The following is a 24,370-nucleotide window of genomic DNA, read 5'->3' as shown; positions in this document are numbered from 1 at the left end:
AGTAGCAAAGTAATTTTACGGTTAGGGGTCCCCACAACATGAGGAACATATTAAAGAGTCAAAGTGTTAGGAAGGTTGAGAACCACTGCCTTAAAATCACCTACCTACATGAAATCATCCATCACAGTTTTCAGAGCATCCTGGGTTTTCCCCACAGAATTCTCTCCATGTTTCCTAATCGTATAGATCACTATGTGATCAGCTGTCAACATTCATCTCCCCACTAAACTATAAGCTCCATGAAGGTAGGGACCAAGACTAACAATATTCATCCTTCCAATTCTACACTTACTATGGAGCCCAGAGCATTAGGCATTTGTTCAAAACTACTATTCAAAACAAGAAAATGAGTATGTCCAAGAGGTATCTTCACAGCAGAATTCTTTTGTTTTGTTTTTTGTTGTTGTTTTTTATTTGAGACTGGGTATTACTGTATAGCCCTGGCTGGCCTAAAGCTATATAATATCGAGTCTATCCTAAGCTCAGACAGATCCACCTGCCTCTGCCTCCCCAAGGCTGGGATTAAATGTATGAGCCACTAGATCCTGTCAATTCCTAACAGCAGCTAAGATACAGAAGCTATCTAAGCAGCTATCAATGGATGAATACATTTAAAAAATATGACAGACTCCCTCCTCCCAGACTGGGACTATTTGGCCTTAAAAAACATTATAATCCAGTCATTTATAACATAGATGAATTTAGAAGACATTAAATAAAATCAGCCAGGCACAGAAAGTCAAACACCATATGATTTCAGACACATTTAACAAGTTGAACTCAGAAGTAGGTAACAGAATGGCAGTTACCAGAGATGAGGGGTAGGTAGAGCAGCAGAGCTGAATGATGAAAAGAAAAAGTATCAACTATTGAGAGAAAGCTAAAGGATTCTACCGAGATCATCACATTCCTAAGGCAGGCGCATGTCTTTGTGCTACCAGCCAAGTGTACTCACCAGAACCCCAAGGGTCAGGACACTGCAGAGTTCATCCTGGGGGTGAGGAGTTGGGAGCCCCTTCCTCAAAGATGACCCTCACCTAGAAGAGAATAAAGTGGGTGATAGTCCCCAAGTAGATCTGAAAAACATCAACAATACCATGTGACAATGGTGGAGTAACAAGAGAAAAACAGGCTTCCTGTTTCCTCCAGGATTCTAAAAAGGAGCGCGCCATCTCCCATGTACACAGAATCAACTTCCAACTGTTAGGTTTATACAGAACCTGTAGATATTTTAAGGCCCTTGGGCTTTTCTTTCCTTCCCAATTACACATTGTTTCCAGAGACTGGAGAGACACTAAGTGCAGATAAAATCACCTTTTCTACTTTGAAATTTCCAGGCATTTAATGGAAAAAAGAAAGAAAAAGAAAGCTCACTTTTTTTTTTTTTTTTTGCTTCTAGCACTTCTTACTAGTATAGAGACTGAACTGTGAAGGTGCAAACAGACAAAACACCAAGGGGGCTTCTGAATCTACAACCCGAGGCTCACACAGCTACTCTCTCTGCATAGCTGCAACTCTATGTGGCAGCAGCTAGGAAGAAAATGTATTTGAATACTTTGGTAGGAACTTAGGACTGAACAAACTTGCTTTTTTATTCAATGCCTACTGTGTGCAAAGTGATGAGATGAACAAAGGAAAGCTGGCAACCTGAACGATTTCCAACGGCGGTCTCTGAAGACTAGAATTATAACACTTTACCCAAAATCTATAGTTTAAAGAAATTGTACTTACTTTAATTGTAAATTAAATTGTAAATTGTAAATTTAATTGTAAATTAAAGTAAATTGTACTTACTTACTTTAGTATGTATATGCATGCGTGCATAAGTGTGCTATGGTGCATGTGTGGAGGTCCAAGGAAAATTTGTGGGAGGCAATTCTCTCCTTCCACCATATGGGTTCTGGTCTTGGGGATTCAACTCAGATTGTCAGACTTGACACAGGCACCTCCACTGGCTAAGCCATCTCACTGAAGAAGCTACAGTGTTGTGATTGCAAGGAGAACAAAGTTCTAGAAGGTTTTAGAGCCAAATTATTTAGGGATCTTAAAAAGAGCACTCTATAGGATTAGTAAAGTTTTAAGTAAATCCACAAATTAATTTGACTGAGCTCAGAAGCAAAATTCCAACTTCAATTCTTCCAGTGACGCTTTCCTACTTCCCTGCTCTACAAAGTCAAGTTTATTAGAACTATGTCATGTTTAACAAATTTCATTTCTATGCTATGACCACTACTCCATAAAAGGCATAGTGTCATACTTAGAATGTGGAACTAAAAGGCCTTAAGATTCCATTCCTAGCTCATTCTTAACTTCTGGCTTGCCAACAACAAAACGGCTTCTTCAAGCACACAAAAGGAAGAGCGATCTCTCTCCAGAATGTAGAGAAAAACAAATGGTTCAGTGGGCACATGCAGAAAACCTCAGTTCACACGAAATATTACTGTGTTTTAGTGTTCATGGGGCAGAATGCATCTATTGTCCTTCAATGGCTACTAAACTTTAAGGGAACAAATAAAATTCATATCAAGCTAAAGAATTCTGACGAAATTCAAGTTTCAATGTAAATTCTAACCACCATCCTTAGGAGTAATGGCTACCTATATCCCTTGTCTGTGAAATTTTCTTAGCTTGCCAGATACCCCTGTATGTCCTCCAGGGCACTCTAGTATTCATATTTCACATTATTTAACTCTTTGAAAACAGTATCACTGTTCTAGTTAGACAGGGAACTCCCCGAGGACAGTGTCAATCATCGTCTCAGCAAAAAAACAACAACTGATGGTTGAACGACATTACAGTGAGTTTGGTACTCTTAGCTCACATTCACGAAAACCTAAGTGGAAATATATGCACTAGCCTCCACTTCTCACTGTCTTTCTCCTTAGCTTTCTGAGGTGAGTCATGCACCAGGCCCTGGATCACACAAAGCACAGTGTAATGGCATCTGTAGTTGTGACTTGCATCTAATTTAACGAGTTTCACTTTGGGAGACTTCTAGATAGAGAGCAGCCCAGTTTTACAAGAAACTCCAAAAAGACAAAAATCTAATGGTGAGGTTTTTACCTTTCACGTTGTCTATGTTGCTTTGTCTTCTACATTGGGGCAGGGAGGAACTTACAGAGAAGGAGAACTGTCACCCCACCACATAGGAGTTTTTAGGTCAATTTGAAGCGACACCAGTTAGTTCCACATCCAGTCCTATGATGACAAGAAGAAAGGAAAAGTTCACACTCAAATTCACACCGACTCCAAGGAAAACTACCCATTCCCTAATGGAGGAAGAACACAAACCCAAGAAAACTTTATATACAAGTCAGAGAAAGGGACTGCAATTCTACCCTGTGGGGGAACGACGTATGCTAATGGGGACTATGGAACTTGGAAAAGTAAAACCTACCAAGCACAAAAGTGCCCTTTCAATTCTTGTTTTTAACCTTTTCTACAACCAAGAATGGCCATCACAGGTTGCAAAATGGTCTTTGGCTTCTCATGTGTTCTGTATGCCTCTGTTCTTAGCATGATGGAGATAATTAAAAATATCACAAAACTCAAAATGTAAGTGGCCTTAAGCTAACTTTCAAAAATCACAGGGAAAAACAAAAAACAAAAGCAGAATCAGTTGGTCTAGGGTAGTTCTTAACTCCATGATTCACAGCTCCCACGGAGTCTGTGCACAGACCTAGGAGAGAGATGGCTTGGATCCTTCAGGGAATAGATAACACAGATCTTCATTTTGACTAATCTCTAAGTAATGAAGTTAGCACAGCCTTCAACAGTGGGTGCAGCATTAGCAATACTGTGACTGTGCCACCAACAGTACCACCACACATTTTCACGTCACATTAGTTGTTGAAGATACGCTGACATAATGACACATACTTTTCTCCCATCACTACTTCAAAATCACATTCTCATTAGACATTATTCAGCGTGTTACAAAGCAGCAGACACATTACCATATCACCATGAACATTTTGACAACTCATTTGTACTTACTTCTATGTATTTTATTTCCTGCATTTAAGAAACACTCTCAGGTGGGGCCCTATAACACTTGATTGCCAGAGTACTGGGGTATACAAACACTAAGATCCCTGGAGTTAGAACAAGAAAAGCTTCCACAGACTCTCCCATCATATTCATGAAGGCAAAGAGAGAAGTTATTTTTCCCACACTATCTCATGGCTGAGGAGGACTAGCCAAGAAACCAAGGAATATGCCTTAGGCCACAACACCAGGCTCCTGTAGCCTAAGCCAACATCACAGCATCTATCTTCTTACTCACCACACTTGCTGACTTTTGCTCACATAATTTAGAATTGCCATCAAAATTACTATCTTGCCATTGAAAACTAGAAGGAGGTACTATCTTTCAAAATCAATATAAATCCCTAAATTCAGACAACAGACCAAAACATGTATACAAAATACCCCCTTTTGTTCTTTGATTAAATATATTACTATAATTGTACAAAAGTTGAATTTGAGAGAGACAGTCAAAATAGGATTTTAAAAAAAGTTGTGCTACATAATCTCTCATCCTCAGAAGTGTTCAAAGAACTTTTTGGACAGGCATTAACTTGCTAGGCTGAAAGGCAGCTCCGAGTGTTCAGAGAAGCAGCACCACTTCACAGGCAGGAAAACCAGAAAACCAGAGATCTGTCCAAAGTTGAAAGTAAGACAGCCAGAGAGCTAACATCTTGATTCCAAGTTCAGGGATTTTTACCATTGTACCAGGTCACTGTGATCCAATATCCCTGGCTGGTTACAATGCCTGTGAAAGCTCTGGGTCTTTCCCCCTACAAACTGTACAGCATTTCCCTTTGGTTCACATGAGCAGACATTGCTGAAGGTCAAGGGGAAAGCACCCATAGAAGAAATTCCAACATATATAAGTACTTTTTTGCTTGTGTTGGTTAACTAGAATCCAGAACAAAACATTCCTTTTGCTCAAGAACCAGTTCCATGGTACTTGCCCTACAAAAAGAAAACTATACAAACTTCGTGCTTTCATCTTTAGGCCAATGACTTTCCTATCCATCTATCATATACTTTGAAACAATTATACTCAGCACATTGATTACAAAGACTTTCGCGGCTCAATATTAAACTTCTAGGTCACAAAACTATCAAATGTCATACACACACCTCCACAATTCTTCAACTTATCCAAACCACCAGTTAATGGAGCTCTCAATCCTCCAAACACATTTGTAACACCTAACCAACAGATCCTTTTTAGTTTGTTTGTTTGTTTTCCGAAACAGGGTTTCTCTGTGTAGCTTTGAAGCTGGTACTGGAACTCCATCTGTAGACCAGACTGGCCTTGAACTCACAGAGATCGGCCTGCCTCTGCCTGTGGTTGTGCTGGGTTAAGGGCGTGAGTCACATGCCTGTAGGAGTCAGGCCTGTGCTGTGGGAGTCAGAGCGCTTGGCTGCCTAACTTCACTTAGCTAAAGAATGGAATGCCTGCCGGCCAGACCCTCCTCTTCTTTTTTAAAAAATTTTTTTATTAGTTCAAATTAGGAACAAGCTTGTTTCACATGTCAATCCCTTCTCCCTCTCCCTCCCCTCACCCCCACCCCGACCTACCTCCCACCCCATCCACCCTCCACTCCCCAGGCAGGGTAGGGCCCTCAACAGGGGCTCTGCAAAGTCCACCCCATCATCCTGGGCTGGGCCTAGGCCCTTCCCCTTGTGTCCAGGGCCAGAGTGCATCCCTTCACGTGGGATGGGCTCTCAAAGTCCCTTCTTACACCAGGGAAAAATACTAACCACTACCATGGGTTCCCCCCCTGACTCCTCATTGACATCCATGTTCAAGGCAGACCCTCTTCTTAATCCCTCTCTATCAACAGAAGAAAGAGGACTTTGTTACTGGCCCCCAGGACTATCGGATTTGTACACAAACACTTCTTCAACGCTAAACTTCCCGATGACTAGTGTCCAGTCAAAAACTTGTAAACCAACAAGACAACCATATTGAACAACATCCAGTCACAGGGTCTAACAACTCTTACCCCTCCCTCCATCACCCTTTGGTACCACTTCTCAACTATTTCACTTACTCTTGTTACCTGCGAATAACTAATTCATCACTCGTTCCTACACAAGAGCCCAAATCTCTGTTACCCAAACAAGCATTTAATTCCATAATATATCAAATGCTAACAAATACTCCATCAAACTGACTTTTTACATGGCCACTTGATCATTTTCCTACTGAAGTCACTGCTAGGGGTTGACTTGTGTTCGCCTTAACTAAAGTCTAACTTTGTATCAACTGCATCCTGCCTTGGAGACTATCTCCACAGACACTTACTTCCCTTCATTTCTCTACCCTATCTAATGACTTTATCAAATCACCACCCGACTCCAACCTTAGCCTCAGAATCACTCTTAACACTTATAAAAACACCTTCCTTACCTCCCGCAGACCAAAGCTCTTGGGGAACAGATTTCAAGACTTCTTTCTCATCCCTAGCAACCTTAAGGTCCCCAGCAATACAGGCCTTGCCCTTCCCTCCCGACTAACAACCAACTCTCAGGCTATCTCCATTTCACCAAGCTCACCCAACACTTACCAGTGACATCTTAATAGTCTTTGCAACTTTCAAAGGCCAGTCAGCGTCTAGGGCTCCACTTTGAAAATCACTGGTGTGTTCTACGACCCCCACAATGACTCAGTGACCTAGACATAGCCAACTCACCTGCTGGAACCCTTTACAGCTCAGACATTCCTCTAGGCTTTTCACCTCCCCCAACCCCTCAACAAGTCACTGGCCTGCAAAGTCCCCTTTCTCCCTACGCATCTCCGGGGTCTTACAGACCCCACCAAACTCAACCAGAAATCCCTAGTTTCGCGCTCCGTCTCCGCTCCATCGCCCCTCTATCCCAGGACCCCGAGGCGGTCCTCTCCCCTCAGGTAACCTCTCCAAGCACAGCTTTGGGACACAATCTCCAAAACCCCGAGAGATGCCCCGGTCTTTCCCACAGCTCCCGCGGCTTCCCTGCCTCCCCCAACAGGTTCCTCCAGACTCAACTCGCCAAGCCAGCGCCCCGACCCCCGGAGGCCCCCGGCCACACGCGCACGCGGACCCGGCCCCCGCCGCGCCGGCCCGCCCCTCCCCCTCCCGGGCCACTTACCCCGGGCCGGAGCCTGGGAGGGGCAGGCGCGGGCGGGGGCTACGGTCCCGGGCTGCTGCACTCAGCCCCGGGGGCCGGGGCAGGGGCCAGCGGCAGCGGCGGCGCAGCGTCTCCCCCAGGCGGCGGCGGCAGCGGCGGCGCCGTCCACCTCCGCAGGCACACATAGGCTCCATTGTCCGCCGGCGCCTCCCCTTTCCGGCTCCCTCCCGGGCCCGCCCCTTCCCCTCCCCTCGGCCCTCCCCCGCACCGCGCCACGAAAGGTACCGCGGCCCCGCCTCGGACGCGAGCGGAGGCCGCCCCTCCCCCCGCCCCGCGGGGAATGGGGCCCTGGCCCCGCCGCCGCAGGGCCCGCCCCCTCCGGGGGAATGGCACCCGTCCCCCTCCCCGAACGTGCTCGATGGTACCAGCCCGCCGCGGCCTCCACCCCCGTCCCGCGCCTGGCCAGAGAGAAGCCGCCCTCGCCCCGCCCACCAGGAGGCCCCGCCTCCGCTCCAGCGCTACACGAGAGCCCGCCCTGCCGGCACCGCCTCCTGCTTTGCATAACCCCGCCCCCACACACCCCGCCCCAGCTAGTCACCGGGTCCCGGCGGTGACGCCCACTCCCCCGCTTTAAAGCCGCAGAGCCCTCTTTCTCAACTAAAAGATCCTCCCGCAGGACCCGCGGGGCGGGTGGTGTGGCGGCGAGGTTCTCTCCCTTCCCTGACCCTCCTCCGGACGCTCACTCAACCGGACTCCCCACGGCCTCCAGCAGCACTGGGAGCCAGAGGACTAGAAAAGGCGCGGAAGGGGGAAGGGCAAAGTGGAATTTGGCCATCTTTGACAGAAACTAATTGGGAGCTGCTAAAGGAACCGGTCTTCCCTCACTCTCTCCCGCCGCTCAGGTCCAGGCCTAGCCCCCAGTCTTCATGCCACCTCCTCACACCCCGATGCGGCGATTCCGCCCTGCTTCTACCAGCCCTCCCAGCCGCCTCTCGGTGTCTGCTCTCTACCTTGCCAGTGCCGCTTTCTTCCCTCTGGAGAGCAGACCCCCTCGGCTTGCACTCTCCTCCCGCTTTCCAGAGCAGACGGGGGTCTTGCAGGCGCGGTGGCTAGTGCAAGGTCTCCTTCACCTCGGGCCCTGCCCCGCCCAGCCCTGCCAGGCCATCACGACCGAGGGTCCCCAGAGGGTACCTCTGCCCGGGCCCCCAGGTCTTCTTCTCCCAATCGCAGCATTACTCCCTTAATGTTTCGGAAGAGCTTTGTTGTAAAAATTCGAAGCCGGTGCTTCAGCACTGTCCCCAGTGAAGTGATTGTTAGCCCATTAGATTGCACTTTTTCACATCATGGCTTGACGCTCAGATTCCTGTTACTCCTATTTTGTGGGGCCGGTGTTACTACCGTGACCAGCCATCATTACTGTCTCCCCTCCCTACAAAGCCCTACTAATCTTCGAGTTTGTACTTTGCGGAGTTAAAGATGTTGCTGCAACTCTGTGCACTGGTCCAAAGCTTTTCTAACATGGTTGGATGGATTCTTTCTATCTGAGAAGGTGCACAATCTCCCTGAAGGTGGATGCAAGCAACACAGCCAAAAAGACCTACATCTATTCTTCTATTGCCCATGTATTTTACCAGGGCAGCCCACAAAATAGGGAGCCTTCCTTGTAGTGCTCTTTTAAGGAAGAATGCCGTTGTAAAGGGTGGTATAAGAGAACCCTAAAAGACAAAGTTCATTCACCGCTTTCCAAACTATTCAAAACTCATGACTGGCCATGTGGGTTTCCATACAGTTTCTCCCTGGGCTTAGAATCTGAACAACTGTGGCAGGATATTTTCTCTCTGTGTTCTGTTGAGACTGAGTTTATAAATTTTTTAAAGAGTCTGGTAGATCTAAACAAAATAAACCCAAGAGCAAATGGAGTCTAAATAAGAAATTAATTGGAGAGGGGAAGCTGTCAACATTTGACTTTAGAAATTAGACTCTACATAGCTAAAAACCTATGTAAAAGAGGCACAAGATAAGGTCAGGTATGACTATGAGAAAAGACAACCAAACCAGAAATATATGAGACATTTGGGATTGCTAATGTAAATAAAAGGGTATCATAATATAGATTGTATTCCTAAAACAAAATCACTGCCAAAAGACTTCTTTTCCTAGTTAGGGTTATACTGCTGTAATGAAACACATGACCAAAGCAACCTAGGGAGAAAGGGGTTTATGTGGCTTACACTTCCACAGCACTGAATTCAGGAACTCAGGAAGGAATTCAGGAACTCAAATTGAGCAAGAATCTAGAGGCAGAAGCCGGTCAGAGGTCATGGCCATGGCGGGGTGTTGGTTACTCACTTGGCCCACATGGCTTGCTCAGCCTGCTTTCTTACAGAACTCAGGACCACCAGCCCAGGGTCGGTACCACCCACAATGGGCTGGGCCCTCTCCCATCAATCACTTATTAAGAAAATGCCCTTCATCCAGATCTTATGAAGACATTTTCTCAATTGAAGGTTTTCCTCCTTTAAGATAACTGTAACTGGTGTCAACTTGGTTTAAAACTAGACAGCACAACTAGGATATTCCAGTTTAGGTCACTGCTAGTCAGCAAGCTAAACAGCAAACAATGACAATAATGTAATTAAAAGAGAGAGAGATACTTAACTGCTTTTTGCTAGGTATCAGTCTCTCATGCAGCCATGTGTTAAAGTTCAGAATTACTTATTGAACCAGAAGGAAAATGAAGATGAGGATCACACACACAACACTGGGGTAAAGGCAATAGCATCAAGACGTTAAGCATGCTAAAAAGCAGGAAATGTAAAGGTTAGCTTCACAGTAATGTTAGTTTAGCTACATTGCACAAAGGATAGAAGTGTACCTTAAAATATCATTTATTCTGCTCAATAGTTTCTTTTACTGGAGCAGTTGCTCTCCGAGTTTTCTGACCTCCACACATCTCCTCTCATGGGACAAGACTTGCCTTTGTTGTAGAGAGGACTTCACACACTGGATATGCATAAAGGCTAATGGATAATGGAGACATCCTTCCAAAAGTATCTTGTAAACAGAGGTCTCTCAGGGTGTTTCTGCTACTCTAGCAACTCTTTGAAATCCTTCTTCCTCTCAATGGTAAAACTGCTAAAAAGAAAGGCATTTTATAACCTGGATTTGACGTTTCTCACTGAATCTTGCTTCTCATAAGGACAATAAACACGCAGTGGCCTCCAAGCTGGGATGATGCAAGTCTGACTTCTTAATTCTCCAACAGATCACAGAATTTACAGTATTATTTAAGTTTACCCCCAGGCTCTCTGAGCAACTATTTTTTTTTTCTCTCTCTCTTTTTGTTGTTGCTGTTCTTGAAACAGGTTTTTCTGTGTAGCCCTGGCTGTCCTGGAACTCACTCTGTAGACCAGGCTGGTCTCAAACTCAGAGACCCACCTGCCTCTGCCTCCTGAGTGCTGGGATTAAAAGCATGGGCCACCACCACCCAGCCGTAGACACCTATTTTCAAGTTAGAGGGACAAGTGTTCCTGTTTCTTCAGTTCTTGATAAGCATACCCAAAAACTATAATTGAAAAGAATCCATCTTGTTTCTCAGATGACAGGTTCTTAATATTTTTAAAAAATTTAAAAAAAAATGTGTGTGTGTGTGTGTGTGTGTGTGTGTGTGTTTTACCTACATATATGTCTGTGCATCACGTGTGTGCAGTGCCTACAGAGTCCAGAAGAGGGTGTCTGTCAGATCCCCTGGAACTGGAGTTATAAAAAACTGAGAGCCACCATGTGAGTGCTAGGAATTGAACTTGGGTCCTCTGGGAGAACAAGTCAGTGCTCTTAACTCCTGAGCCATCTCTCCAGCCTCTTGGGTGATAGTTTTACATGGAAACTTAATGCTTTGCAAAGATTGTACTCACTGTGAGGGACTAGGATTTGAACCCAGTGCTCCACTGTCCCAATATCTAGGAACTGCTCATTCCCAACAGTATTTATGAGTGACAACTGTAGGGGATGACAGGCAATTACCTTAGGAGTCATGGAATTAAAACTAAGAAAGCTTGAGTCACTCAGCCAGCTGGTGGAGGGTTACTGGAGTTTCCTAATAAACTCTTGCCATGGTCAAGACCCTCAGTGTGCCCATAGGTTCTTATTGCCAGTGTTCGTTCACTTCCAACCCATCCTCTTCACTAAAACTGGTGACTTTCAATGCTAAGGGAATGCCACTGAGGGTCACACTGACCTAAAAATGCAGGATTAGATAAGAATGGCATCTTGTCACTTGCACAGCGCTGTGGTGAGGTAGCCCAGAGACCACTTCTTAAACTGCCATGAAAGAGAAACAGCTCTCCATGAAAGTTCATGGAAGAATCTCAGAGCTTCATCCTTGCCTGAAAAATGAAGGACTAACACTTTTTCATGAAGTAGGAGTCTGTGTTCCCAACCCCCTCCCTTCTGCCCCTTCCCCAGTGCCACCAGCACTCTGCAGAGACTGGTCATCACATCATCCTAAATGTGAAGCTCTTGTGGACGTGACATGCAGATCCCGCAAGAAAGTACCACCCACCCTGCTTATTCCATGTGCCAACCTGTATGGTTGTGTCTCTTACCTCATCATCCTACCCCCTAAAATTCTGACTGTGTGACATTCAACGCTCTAAGTGGCTGGCACAGTGCTGATGGTCTCTCCCACCTTTCCCAATCTGACTGTAGCCCACATGGTCTAACAAGCGGCAATCTAAGGGCTTCATGTGCTTCAGCGTCTTCTGCCCAAAGCCCCTCATCTTCATACATAAAAGCAAACAACAAAAGCTGTGTGTATGGATATTTAGCCTGCATGTATATCTATGCACCATGTGTGCCTGGTGCCCTCAGAGGCCAGAAGAGTTGAATCCCCTTGAGAGGGAATTAAACAGGATCTTAAGACACCATGTGGGTGCTGGGGATTAACTGCTGAGCCATCCCTGCATTGCCCAGTATTAATCCTGGGGACCGATGCATGCCAACAGGTGCTTTACCGCTGAGCTACAACCTCAGTTTTCTTACCAGTTCCTCAAATCTGTCCTTAGAGCCCCACTTCCTCTCCCTTGTTAATTCCCACTAATTTGTAATTCCACATTTTTGTTTTGAACTGCTTCCCCAAGCAACGATTCTAGACGCTTCCCCTATTCTCATTTGATTACCTTCCAGACATTTTCTTAGGAATCTTGTCCTTGTCCTTGCTCTTGGGTCCTTCCCATTTCACTCAAACAATGTCTTCTCAGTTTCTCTGGAACTTCTGCCCAATCATTTCAGCTTGATTTTTCACTACCATGGTTTGCATGCAGGTTGCCATCCTTAGCCAGGCAGCCTCCCGTGAGCCCTTGACCACCCATCATTCATTCCAGCAGTGAAAGTCCCCACTGCCTGCGTGTACCTGTACTTTGTTTCTACATTTGGGCTGCCAGACAGCACTAGCACAATCTTAAGCCAGAAAGTGGATCCAAGTGAAATTCAGACAACAAAACATAAACTGAATTTCGTCACTTACTATCTAGTGATCCTTTTATATGTTCTCATCGATGTCTGTGCCATTTCCCTAGAAACCATTCCAATTTTGATCTGTACTGCTCCCATGTTGCAAGGCCAGTTTTGTCTCATCCCATGTTGGGAGAACCGTGAAGTTTTTTGTTTGTTTGTTTTGCCTTTTATCACTTTTCTTCAGTAAAATCTTGAAGTAATGTCCTCTTCCCCTTTCTTTTAGTCCAAGGCCATTAAAAAGGCGAGGAGAGATGGCTTAGCAGTTTAGAGCACCGGCTGCTCTTCCAGAGGTCCTGAGTTCAATTCCCAGCAACCACATGGTGGCTCACAACCATCTATAATGAGACCTGGTGCCCTCTTCTGGCCTGCAGGGACACATGCAGGCAGAATGCTGTGCACATAATAAACAAACAAATCTTAAAAAAAAAAAAAAAAAGCCGAGTGGTTTCCTAGTTTGTAAATACTCCAGCCAGGTTACTGAAACAACCTCCCAATACAGCCAAACCCAGCTGTCAAATCCACCACCACTGATTTCCCCACCTCAGCCTTTTCCTCCAGTTCTCAGTTCCCAAGGGACTGCTATTCTGGGTTTGTCTTCTTTATTGACTTAAGCTCGGCTGCCTGTCCTTCATTTCGGTTACTTCCAAAGGTCCTTGATTCTTTGATCTTCTTCCCTCTCATGCTCTCCCAAGCTAATCCATCCTCTCTTTGAATAGGATCAGCAAACCCAAGGTCTAGTTCAGGCCTCACTTGAATTTGATGCTGCATTTCTCAGCTTCTCTCTGTGAAGAGGTCAAAACTGAATTCACCATCTTTCAAAACCAATTCACCCTTTTCAATTCCCTGTATTTTCACTTAGGCTCCAAACTTTGGGGGTAATCCTGACTCTACCTCTCCTGCTCCATATATTCCTAGTCACCAGTGTTCACAAGTTCCTCCTTTAAACAGTTTATTGGTTTTGTTTTTTTTTTTTGTTTTTTTTTTTTCTGTTTCTAAGATTGGACTGTTGGACAGACAATCCTGGTCAGTGTCTTCCTTTGTCGGTCAGTTACATACTCTTTCCTAACAGAACTTCCTAAAGATGTCTATACATACTCTAGTTTGTGCAATGCCCATTCTTCTAGCCCAGTCTCATTGCAGAGGTCACCTTGGTTCTTTGGTGCCCATCTACTCTAAGAACTTAACAATATGGTATAACAGCAATAATACTGACTTTAGAGCTTCGTCAACCTGAATATTGAAGTTTGAATATTGAACTACACTTTTTAGCCAAGAAACTTCAGGTAACATCCTCACCCCCCTTTTATTTCTTTCTCACTCATCACAGCTCTTTATATCACCAATTTGAAAACACGCCTAAATACGCAGCTTTGAATACCACCAACCTCTTACTGTACATCCCTGTTCCCCACCCCCAAACCTGAGAGCAGACGCTTATGCCTGTTTTGTTTTTGAATCATTTATCATTGCTATATTTATCAAGAATCTACTAAATGCAGGACATATTAGGGTATCAAAAAAAAAAAAAGGATTTAGATGTGCAATCCTGTGTTTGAGACTCATCAGACTTGGAGAATTCATTCATTTAAAAATTAAAATGTGAGTAAGTGCCCATTATGTGCCTCATGAAAAATACTAAAGAATTTTTAGTATTTTTTACTAAATACTAAAATAGAAAAGGAAATACAAGTCATTTCTTTCCTGATGTTGGGATCCGGGGGTCTACCTAGTTAACAATACTGATAAGTAAACATTTATAATCAATTATAATAATTGATACGTATAAACACCGGGTGCCGAATGCAAGCAAAAGAGATGTATCTAGGTAGACAGGAGACTTAATGTAAAAACACCCAAGCGCACTCTTAAGGTCTGCATAGGAGTCAGCTAAGCCAAGGACTCAGCAATGGGCTAGGGCTCAGCTGTGTGACAATGTATATAAATAGCCACAGAGCAAGAAAGGAGGTGATAAATAAATAGCAGAGCTGAGGCAAAAAAGCAAAATGGCAATCAGAATAGATCTGTTATTTGAAGGGGGGGAAGAGCTAAGTAAACCTTACTTCATTGAGGTGTAGGTATTTGAGCAAACTGAAGGTCGGGTTGGTTCAGACAGGCAGTGTCCTGACTAACAGAGGGACAGCACCTTGTTTGCTATGATGACATCTACGTTTTCCTCTGCTTTCCCCAATGTGTATCTGGAGAGGGCCACTTCTGGGTGGAGGGGCTCTCGTTCAGACTGCCTGAATTGGACTCCCAGCTCTGCTACCAGTAAGTAAGCTGTGACCTTAGAAAAAGAACTTGACAATGGCAGACCTCATGGCATGGAGTAATGATATTTTTCTTCCTCAAGCATTGTGGGAATAAATGACTATGAGTGGCTTCATACAAATAGTGCCTGAGACAAAATAATTACTCAATAGATGTCAGTTATTTTTATGTTTGGTTATCTCCAGATTGTCCAAAGTGGGATGAGCTGGAGGGAGAGCTTGTAGGGGCACCAAGAAATCTCCCACAATGTCCCCTTCATGCTCCTACCCAGTCTCACTCATTGATATCTCCTTAATTAATGCTCCTGGCACATTAGAAATTCATACCTTTGCATACAAGGTACCACTTCCCCAAGCCTTTTCGGGGAACACAATAAAGGGTTAACTCTGCTTTATTCTAAGAAGTTATTTGGCCATAGTCATCTCCTCCATTGCTGCAGACTGCACCAAAGTAATATTACGGGAAGAAAGAAAAGGCTAACTCTGAAGCCTGGAGGTCCTTCTTCAGAAATTGAAGCCAGGCAGATGCTCAGAGGGCTTTCTGAGGGCAGCCCTTCTGGGATCAGAGGAAGGAGTTGAAATTGCAGAGAGACGCCAAGAAGTCAGAGGAAAATAAAAACAAGGTTTTTAGTGCCTAGAAAGGCAGGCTTTGCCAACTTAAGCAGCTCTGATCTTGATTTGGGGAGTCTTCATCAACCCTCTTTCTCTACTCTGTGCTGCCTGAGAATAAGTAATTTTGGTCAGCATCAGTCTTGACTCATAGGAACTGAGGGCACTATACAGATAACCAAAGCCCTTATTTTAAATTTTTTTTATTACTTTACATGTTTGATCTTTTACCATTGATCATTTGTGTTAAATTAAGCATGAGTGGGGGGAGAGCGGAGTAGAAGCTGAAGAAATCTTATAGTTCAATTGAGGAAACAACAATAAAAAAATATTTAATAACAGTTAAGATCTTAATTGAATTAAAGGCATGCTAAAAACCACAGGCTTCCAGAGAAAAGAAAAGCAGACCATGAGTCAAGAGTCTGGGGAAAAGAGTGACAATTTCTCGAAGGGCCAAAGGTTAAAACGGCCTTGTAAGACTGTGACTTGGTGGGTTCAGGAGGAAAGGACAGTCAGGAGGGACAGACAAGGTGCCTTGTCAGACTCTGGGAAAGAACACAGTAGATGTGTAGCTGTGAATTATAAAACAGGAACAGCAAAATGTATTAGATATGATCAGAGTGACAGCTGCTGTTTACAGAGCAGTTAGCACCGGCCAACCACAGCCTAAACAATTTATTTTATCTTATTTAATACACAGAAAACCCCATGAGAGTTGAAGCGCTTTATGGGAAAAAAGGGCCTTTCTTATTCAGAAAGGTAAGAGACTGTTCTAGAGCCTGTAGCTTAAGTGTGGAGTTGAGGTGAAAACCAGTCAGGTTGAGGTGGAACTGGCTCTGTCTGAACTGAAGCCTCTCTCTGTACACAAATAGAGTCACTGGGGAGTACAGTTGGGTAAATAGAATGGGAATTGGAGCTGCAGAGGTGGCTCAGCAGCTAGGTGGAGGACCCAGGTCTGGCTCTTAGCATTCACTTCAGGTTTCTCACAACCACCTGCAACTCTAGCTTCAGGAGATCTTATGGCATTCTTCTGGCCTCCAAGGGCAAGGGCACACAAGGACACATACATCCTCAAAGGCTTATACATGTACACATAAAAGAAAAAACTCAAAAATCTTTTAAAGATGAAGTGAGAATTAATTAAGACAAATCTAGGGAAAACATATAAAAAGATACATTGTTAATTTAAAAAAGAAATGAAAAGGTTACAGTTGACTCAACACTGCAACAACCTCCTTCTTACAGCACGCAATTGTGTACCCATTTTACAGATGAGCAAACCAATGTGGAGATGGTAAATTTGCTCAGGTCTCACAGCTGTTAAATAGTCCAGAGGTTCAGACCTAAATGTGAGGCTAGTGGCAAAACCAGTGTTGTAGCTGCCTTCCCTTGAGCAAGGGAAATCCATGTAGCTGCCATTCTCGTGGTATTCGTCAAAGTATTTCCACATTCACAGCCGTGTGTGATCCTTATGCAAGCCATGTGACAGGACCAGGGAGTGGCTAGTTCATAAGAAGCGATAATAATACAGTCATTAGCACTCTAAGCCAACACTGATTTTGAGTGCTCTCCCTGTACCTGGCATCATGCTAAGAGCTTTCTAAGCTAATTCTATTAGAGAACAACTCTATAACTCAGCTTCTATTATTAGCTCACTTTGCTCAAGAGAAAACGGGGGCTCAGGGAGGTTAATGAAGGAACTGGGCTTTGAGAAGTTTCAGGACTAGCTCATAGCCACGTGATGGGGAAGGTTGCTGCTGAGGATGTGCAGAGTTCCCTGGTGTCACACCCATACCTGCCCTTGCTTTGCATGTTGCTCGTCTAACTGTTAACCTGCAGCTTCGGGAAGTGAGGTTTGCAGAGTGAGCAACTGGCAAGGAAAGTAGCTAGACAATACATCTGGCGTTAGATACCTGGGTATGAGATGACGCAGACCCTGAGAGGAAAAGGGGCACACTACAGCAAGGAGCAAAGCTGTAGCAGTTCTCTTCTGCAGTGTATCAGCGGGGGGTGGGGTGGGGTGAGGTGGGGGGCAGGACAAGCATAAACTGTATTTCTAGCTTAGAACCTGGTTGAAAAGGGCCGCTGTGGTCAGAAAAGGAAGGGTTGAAAAATTCCCTGATCTGCAGTGAGATACCAAAACATACCAACCAGAGATGGCTACAATGAAAAGCAGATAATACCAATGTTGGTGAGGACAGACCCCATAAAACACTCTCTCTCTCTCTCTCTCTCTCTCTCTCTCTCTCTCTCTCTCTCTCTCCCTTTATCGCTGTCTCCTGTATAGGGATGTAAAATAATGCAGACAAATTTGACTACAGTTTACTTGTTTCTTAAAAAGTTAAGCCTGTCTGGATGGTGGTGGAACATGTCTCTGAATTTGAGGCCAGTCTGGTCTACAGTGTGAGTTCCAGGACTGCCAGGGCTACACAAAGTTAAACCTGAGTTTTGTTTTCCATGTGCCCCAACAATTCAACATCTAGGTTTCTACCTAGGAGAAGTAAGAACATACTACACAAAAACCTTGCCTGTGAGGGCCACAGTCTCATTAGTCTTAGTCAAAAAGTAGAAACAACCTAAATGCTCAGTGGATGTATGTATAAACCAAATGTGACATCTCTGTACAATGGAATAGTATTTATCAGAAAGAAAAAAAAAACTGACACATTGGAGTGTAAATGTATCTCAAAATCACTATACTAAATGAAAGATGTGAGGTACAAAAACCAAAACAAACCCCTGCGTGTTACTTGATTTCACTAATGTGAAATGCCTTGAAAAAATTCATACAGGAAGTGATTGGTTGGGAATGAGGACTGACCACAATAGGGATTTTGGGGGTGGGTAGTGTGGAGATTAAACGCTGGGCCTTGTGTGCTGTGTGTGAATCATCTATTGAGTTACATCTTCTACCTACAAACAGGCAGAAATCATATGAAGCAAATGTTCTAGAGCCTCATGATGACAGTGGTGGCTAATTTGCCAAAAGTATATAAATGATAGAACAAGGAACTGGCCATTTTAGGAAAGTGAAGGTCATTTAGGAAGAAGTAGAGTTAAAATTTAGAATTATGAGTGACATGGAAGAGGAGAGACCCACACACACACACACACACACACACACCTGGAGATGATAGCAGAAGCTGGCAGAAAAGGCATGCAAAAGACTAAGAAGATGCCACATGCAACACCTCAGTGTCACTATCTTTAAGAGGATGATTGAAGGCCTGGGGAGATGGCTCAGTAGTTAAGAGCACTTTCTGCCCAAACATGAGGACCAGAGTCCAGATCCCAATACCCACATAACAAGCCAGTGTTCTGGTGGTCCCGTGCCACCTGTAACCTCAGCTCTGTAGTGGGGGGGGGAGACAGAAGACCTCTGGGGTGTGCTGATTTCCAGCCCAGCTGAGAAAACACAAGCTCCAGGTTCAGTGAGAGAGCCTGCCTCAAAGGAATAGCTGGTGAGTGACAGAGGATACTCAATGCCCTCTTCTTGTCTCTGTATGCATACGCAGGCACAGGCTACTGTACACACATGTACACATATACCAAACATATAACACATACATACATAAATAAAATCTTTAACAAGCATTTTAGGAAGACAATGTCAACATCTTGGTAACAATGTGCCCAGCTCCTATTACACCCTTAAAGCCCTGGATGCTTAAACTGTGAGCTATGGCATAGCTGGAAGGTAGGGAGAGAGGGGTATCACAAAACATTGGCAACAGTGAAAGGCTTCTAAATGCACAACAATCAAAAGTACTTCAAAAATCAAATGCATAACGAGCCCAAGTTGGGCACAAAACATGCTCCATCTGCCCCACTCATATCAAATGATACCAATAAAGGGTGCTTGAAAAACCTCAGCTCACCATTGAGACTATCTTATGCTATGCAATTCTGAACTGCAGTGGTTTTGCTCAAACACACAAAGATTTCTGATCTTGGAGGAACATAATGGCTTATGGAAAACAAAGACTATTCATATTTTCCTACTGTCCTTCATCAGCATGTAAATATCAAATTAGTGTAACTTTGAGCAGTATAATATTAGTGTGCTTGGTTTAGAAATTCCTTACATGCCCTGAGTTTCACCCATATTTAGTAAGATCATATCTGTTTTGCTTACATGAGAGGTAGAACTGTACAGATTAGCTGTTGCTTTTAGTGGGGAACATTTAGAAAAAGTCATTTGTGTATAGTACAAAGACATGTGAATGCACATACCTGTTTTCATTCCATTTTGGAGTCTGTTAAAGTTATAGCCTCAAGATTTTAGTTTGAGTAGCTTTTTGTTGTTGTTTCTTGAAACAGGGTTTCTCTGTGCAGTCCTGGCTACCCTGGGACTTGCTCTGTAGACCAGGCTGGCCTCAAACTCAGAGATTTGACTGCCCCTGCCTCCTGAGTGCTGGGATTAAAGGTGTGTGATGATGCTGATGCTGCCACTGACAGCCACCACCACCACCTAGCTAATTTGAATAACTAAATCTGTCAGACTTTGAAAAGTGGAGTTTGCTGTTCTCTTGGAAAACTAATTTGGAAAAAAAATGTGGCTCTAGTTGATTGTCATCTTGGACATCTGTCTGGCAGCAGCTTAGTAACTGATGTGGTTTCTTCCTAAACAGCATAGTGCTTGTCAAGGTGCCTGGTAAAACTGGAAGAGAACCATTGCTGTGTTTGTTTCTTCTGTGTATTGAGTTCAAACAAAAGTCTACCACTCTCCAAAAAACCTGTCTGAGGGGCTCAAGTTTCATAAAAGCCATTAAATGAATTTTGATTTGGGATTCGGACAGAATTTCCAAAATGGCCTTAAACATACTTCTGTCATTATATACTGAATATTTAAAGGATGCGGCATTCTCGACATTGACAATCATAAAATCAAAAATATCGACCAACACTGAAAAACACTGGAGAGGCTCCTCATCCTGCAGTATCAAGTATTCAACCAGGATTTAATTCTTTATATAAAAATAAACAAGCACATCCATCTCATTCATATGCAAATTTGCTTTCATCTTTAATAAATGGTAAAATATATGCATATCAAAGAACTCTTGAAATATATTTTTATGATAAATTATCAGTAAATGCTTGAGCTGTTTGACTATTTTATAGACCTATATATCCAGGGTGCCATACAAACGTGTCAGATGAAAAGAGGTCACAAATAGAGAAGGTTTAAGAAGCCATAATTCTTCATTCACTGAGAACAGAGTATGTGCCCACCTCTGGTCCTGCCCCAAATCCCAGGCTAAATCTGCCTGGGGAAAATCACCTCTGAGTGACTGAAAATACAGGGCAACTTGAAATGGATTGAAAACTCTTCTCTGCGCTTTGTTGTTAAAAAGAGAACTATTAGACTACCCCCAGCAACGGAATGAGAGGCCCTCTCAGTCTTCAACCACCAAGATGGCTGCCTGTGGTATCACCCTGGGATCAAGCTGTTTGCCCCAGTACTGAACTCTGAAACCAGAAGGAACGCAGAGAAGGTGAGGTGAATTGTGTAAGCAACTCATTTCCTTCAGTCATGGCTATGTAAAGGAGCTGGAGCTATGTCTCAGTGGCAAAGGGATGGCTGAGCATGCTTAACGCTGTGGTTGGATTCCCAGCACCCCCATCCCCCACCCCAGATCAATAACCGCAGAACAAGGTAATATGAGCAGTCTAGAATTTTGTTTTGGCCAATAAAGTCACAGATAATCCAAATACCATAACTAGTCATCACTATGACAATATTACAGTAGTTATTGGACCTACTCATAGACTTTATTAATGCCTTAATAAGAAACATAAATATTGTTATATTGCTAATTTTGTTTGTCTATTTAGACCATTGTATTTCATTACAACTAGTTTTTAATCGTATGTATTTAATTTTATGTACTTAAAATAATTCTGTTCAAAAGCTTTACAAGACTGGGGTCCCATTGCACATAAGCCCTCAATGACCCTGGGGTAGAGGAACTTTCCTGGTTCCCATCTTGAACCACAAAAAAAAAAAAAAGGAAGAAAGAAAAAAGCCTTTCCCAACGCCTGAGATCCCACCATTAGAGAACATTCCCTTTGGGTTTTTAAGATTCCCATTAAAATGCAAATGCCCCCGAAGGAGAAGAACTTCTCTGAGTGTTATTAGTTAACCCCTTAAATGGGGTTGTTTAGCAGCTAGCTGAGCACAGCATCCTACAATTCAATTAAACAAGCGTTTATTGACCTGCGGCCACGGGGAAGGATCCAGGCTTGGGGATAGGGAGCCCATCGATCCTCCTCTGTTCCTCCCCTCAAGGATGTTTGCAGTCTAGCAGGGGAAATAGAACAGGTTCAAAAGAGACAGAGCAGAAAAACCCGCTTTCCGAGACTTGCAAAGAGCAAAGTCAGCTCTGCGGGAGAGATGGCTGAGAAGACAAGGCAAGAATTTGTGTGTGTGTTGGGGGGGGGGGTGTTCTGGAAGGACTGAGTATGGACTAGGTGCTAGGCCCGTGCTAGGTCCTCAGAATGCAAGCCTTCCAAATTCACTAGGGTTGAGGATGAACAGGTAACCGCAAGTTAGTTGTTGTGGGCTATTGGGAAGGAACCGTCCAGGGGAACACACAGCAGGAGTGACTTAGGGCTTCCGGGACTAAAGAGAAGACTCTAGCACGGTGATAAACAAGTGAGCTGAGTCCTGTAAAGTTCCTGAAGGCGCAAGAAGGGCCTATGCTGAGGATGCTGGGGGTTGTCGGGTGAGTGGGGGAATGGGACAGGGGGTGGACTAGATGTAGGACCACACTGTACCGAGGAAAGACCCGACACCAACGTGAGGAGGAGGTGCTTACCCTTTCCAGACAATCAGAAAGCTCTTACAGGAGCAGGAGATACTTGATTTTTCCTTAAATTTAGAGTGAGAAAAATGTCAGCAAGTGGGGACAAGGCTGGGAGAAAGAGTTTCCTGGCTTGATGAGCGAGGTACGAACCGAACCTCGAACCGAACCACAGAGCACTGTGGGGTCCCGACAACACAGAGTGGGTGGTCCACCTAAAAGCTTCGTGACTGTGAAGGTGGGGGCCACAGAGTAGATCTGTTGATGCAGACCAACTGTGGGCAAAGTGGGCTTGCCTAACTCCACTGGTGTTCTCGTTGCTCTGTGCCTGGAAGAAGGTCGAGAAGAAAGGTGGGCTGGAAAGGAAGGGAGCACTTCTAACACAAGGGGGGTGGGGGCGACGGAACCGGAAGGATCACAGCCATGATGTGACTTAGGGGGGTGGCTAATTTAGGATGCTGCGTGTGGAGACTCAGCTCAGGACTATTCCACGGGGCCCACGTAAGGGTAAAGGGGGCTGGATTGTGGAAATGGCAGAGGAAGGGAAGGGAAAGGACAGATGGAGCTAATATCCGGGTGGCGAGCTTTCTTTCCATGCCTCACTGGGCAGTGAAGTGGGAAACAAAGCTGAGTCACACACAGAGTTGAGATGGGAAGGAAAGCTGAGTCACAGCTGAGATGGATGTTGGGAATACCTGGGGCTTCTCTGAGGAAAGCAGGGGACTAAGATGCTTCGGGAGGAAGATGATGTGTGTCAGATAGGAACTGTTCATCGAAGAGAACCCACTAAGTCATAGTTTTGATTTGGGGTGAGCATCCCGCTGTAAATTAGCGGAATGCAGGATGGAGCGCAGGTGTTATAATGACACCGGACACAAGCTGAACTTATTACCATTTTGTCAAGGGGCCCCTAACAGGAGGGCAGACAGGAAGGCTGTAAACCCCCCCCCCCCCCCGCCACTTTCCGTCTCAGGAGCTCCTGGTCTGTTTTCTTGTTGCAAAAACCAGGCAATGATAAAACTTATCACCCACTCATCTCTTGGGAGTGCTGCAAAAAGCAACCGATAGACGTACATAAATAAGTTTAAAGCTCTCAGAGAGAACGAAGTGTGCTAGAACTGCTAAACAATAATAAATTCAGCCACCCCTTCACCAAGATAGTAAACAAGGTGTCTTTTTAAAGAGCAAATGTAGTTAACCAGGTACTAACTTTGAGTTATATGGCCTCTAATAACAGGTAATTAAATCTAAACTCCTGATTTGAGTTCTCTTGTTAGACGGTCTCAGAGTGACCCTAATACCTTCATCAGACTGAGCCCTAGACTATATAGCAATTAATTAACATGAACATTACTTTACCATTCCTTTCCTTTCTTAGTATCCAGCTATGCCACTAATGTCAACAGACACACAACAGGCAGTCCCCACCTCCAAGCTGCACTCTTTGTCACACCCCTGAGGTCCATTCTTGGCAGAATGGTGCCATAGAAAATATTCAGACCCTAGGTAGAATGCATGCAGGCTACAAGGGGAGATGGCTGTCAGACGATAACATAGGGAAAGGAAAGAATGCAAACCCAAAAGGATCCGCTGCTAAAAATGACAAAGACAGCAAATCTAGTTTTAAAGTAAGGAGCATGTCTCTAATTATAAGTTCCACGCATAGCAAAACTCTTCTAATAAATCCCACCACAAGCTCGGCTTCCCTGAAGAGCAGAACTGGTAGGTAATAACTCCCCTTCTCGGTGGTAAAATCCAATTTTCACACCTGGTAAATGAAATAACTCCACTGCGAACCAAGGGCAGGTTGGGGTGAGCTGCTAACAGAAGGTTAGGGGCTCTGCATCCTGTAACTGCTCTTCTGGGAGCCCCTTCCTGAGATTTGCTCTTTTTATGCTGGTTGATGCTATTTGGCCAGAAAACCTCTAACCTGTGAGGTTATGAAGCATAAGCCTTTATCGCCTGGAGTGGTTATGAATGAGCCCTGTGGCTTCTGGTTCAACTATGTGAGGACCTGGCCCTTGCTCTGTCTCTGGGTTGGTAGAAGTG

General features: G+C 44.4%; 1 protein-coding gene across 8 annotated transcripts in view; it reads right to left on the bottom strand.

Annotated features, from left to right (window-relative positions):
- Bcl9 (BCL9 transcription coactivator) overlaps positions 1-24,370 on the bottom strand; it is an 89,165-nt gene that overhangs the window by 17,714 nt on the left and 47,081 nt on the right. For 3 of the 8 annotated variants that reach the window (XM_027393737.2, XM_027393740.2, XM_035450708.1), the window contains 2 exons: positions 3,064-3,198; positions 956-1,037 (listed from right to left, as the gene is read on the bottom strand). The gene's annotated coding sequence lies outside the window, so the exon portion shown is untranslated. Of the gene's footprint in view, positions 1-955; positions 1,038-3,063; positions 3,199-3,397; positions 5,517-6,584; positions 7,005-7,146; positions 7,338-24,370 lie in introns of those variants that run through there. The other 5 variants (XM_035450709.1, XM_035450710.1, XM_027393736.2 and 2 more) reach the window with 4 other exon arrangements.

Source organism: Cricetulus griseus (assembly GCF_003668045.3).
Source record: "Cricetulus griseus strain 17A/GY chromosome 1 unlocalized genomic scaffold, alternate assembly CriGri-PICRH-1.0 chr1_0, whole genome shotgun sequence".
NCBI classification, from domain to species: domain Eukaryota; kingdom Metazoa; phylum Chordata; class Mammalia; order Rodentia; family Cricetidae; genus Cricetulus; species Cricetulus griseus.
Note: the sequence above shows the minus strand (reverse complement) of the source record. Positions and strands in the feature narration are given on the sequence as shown.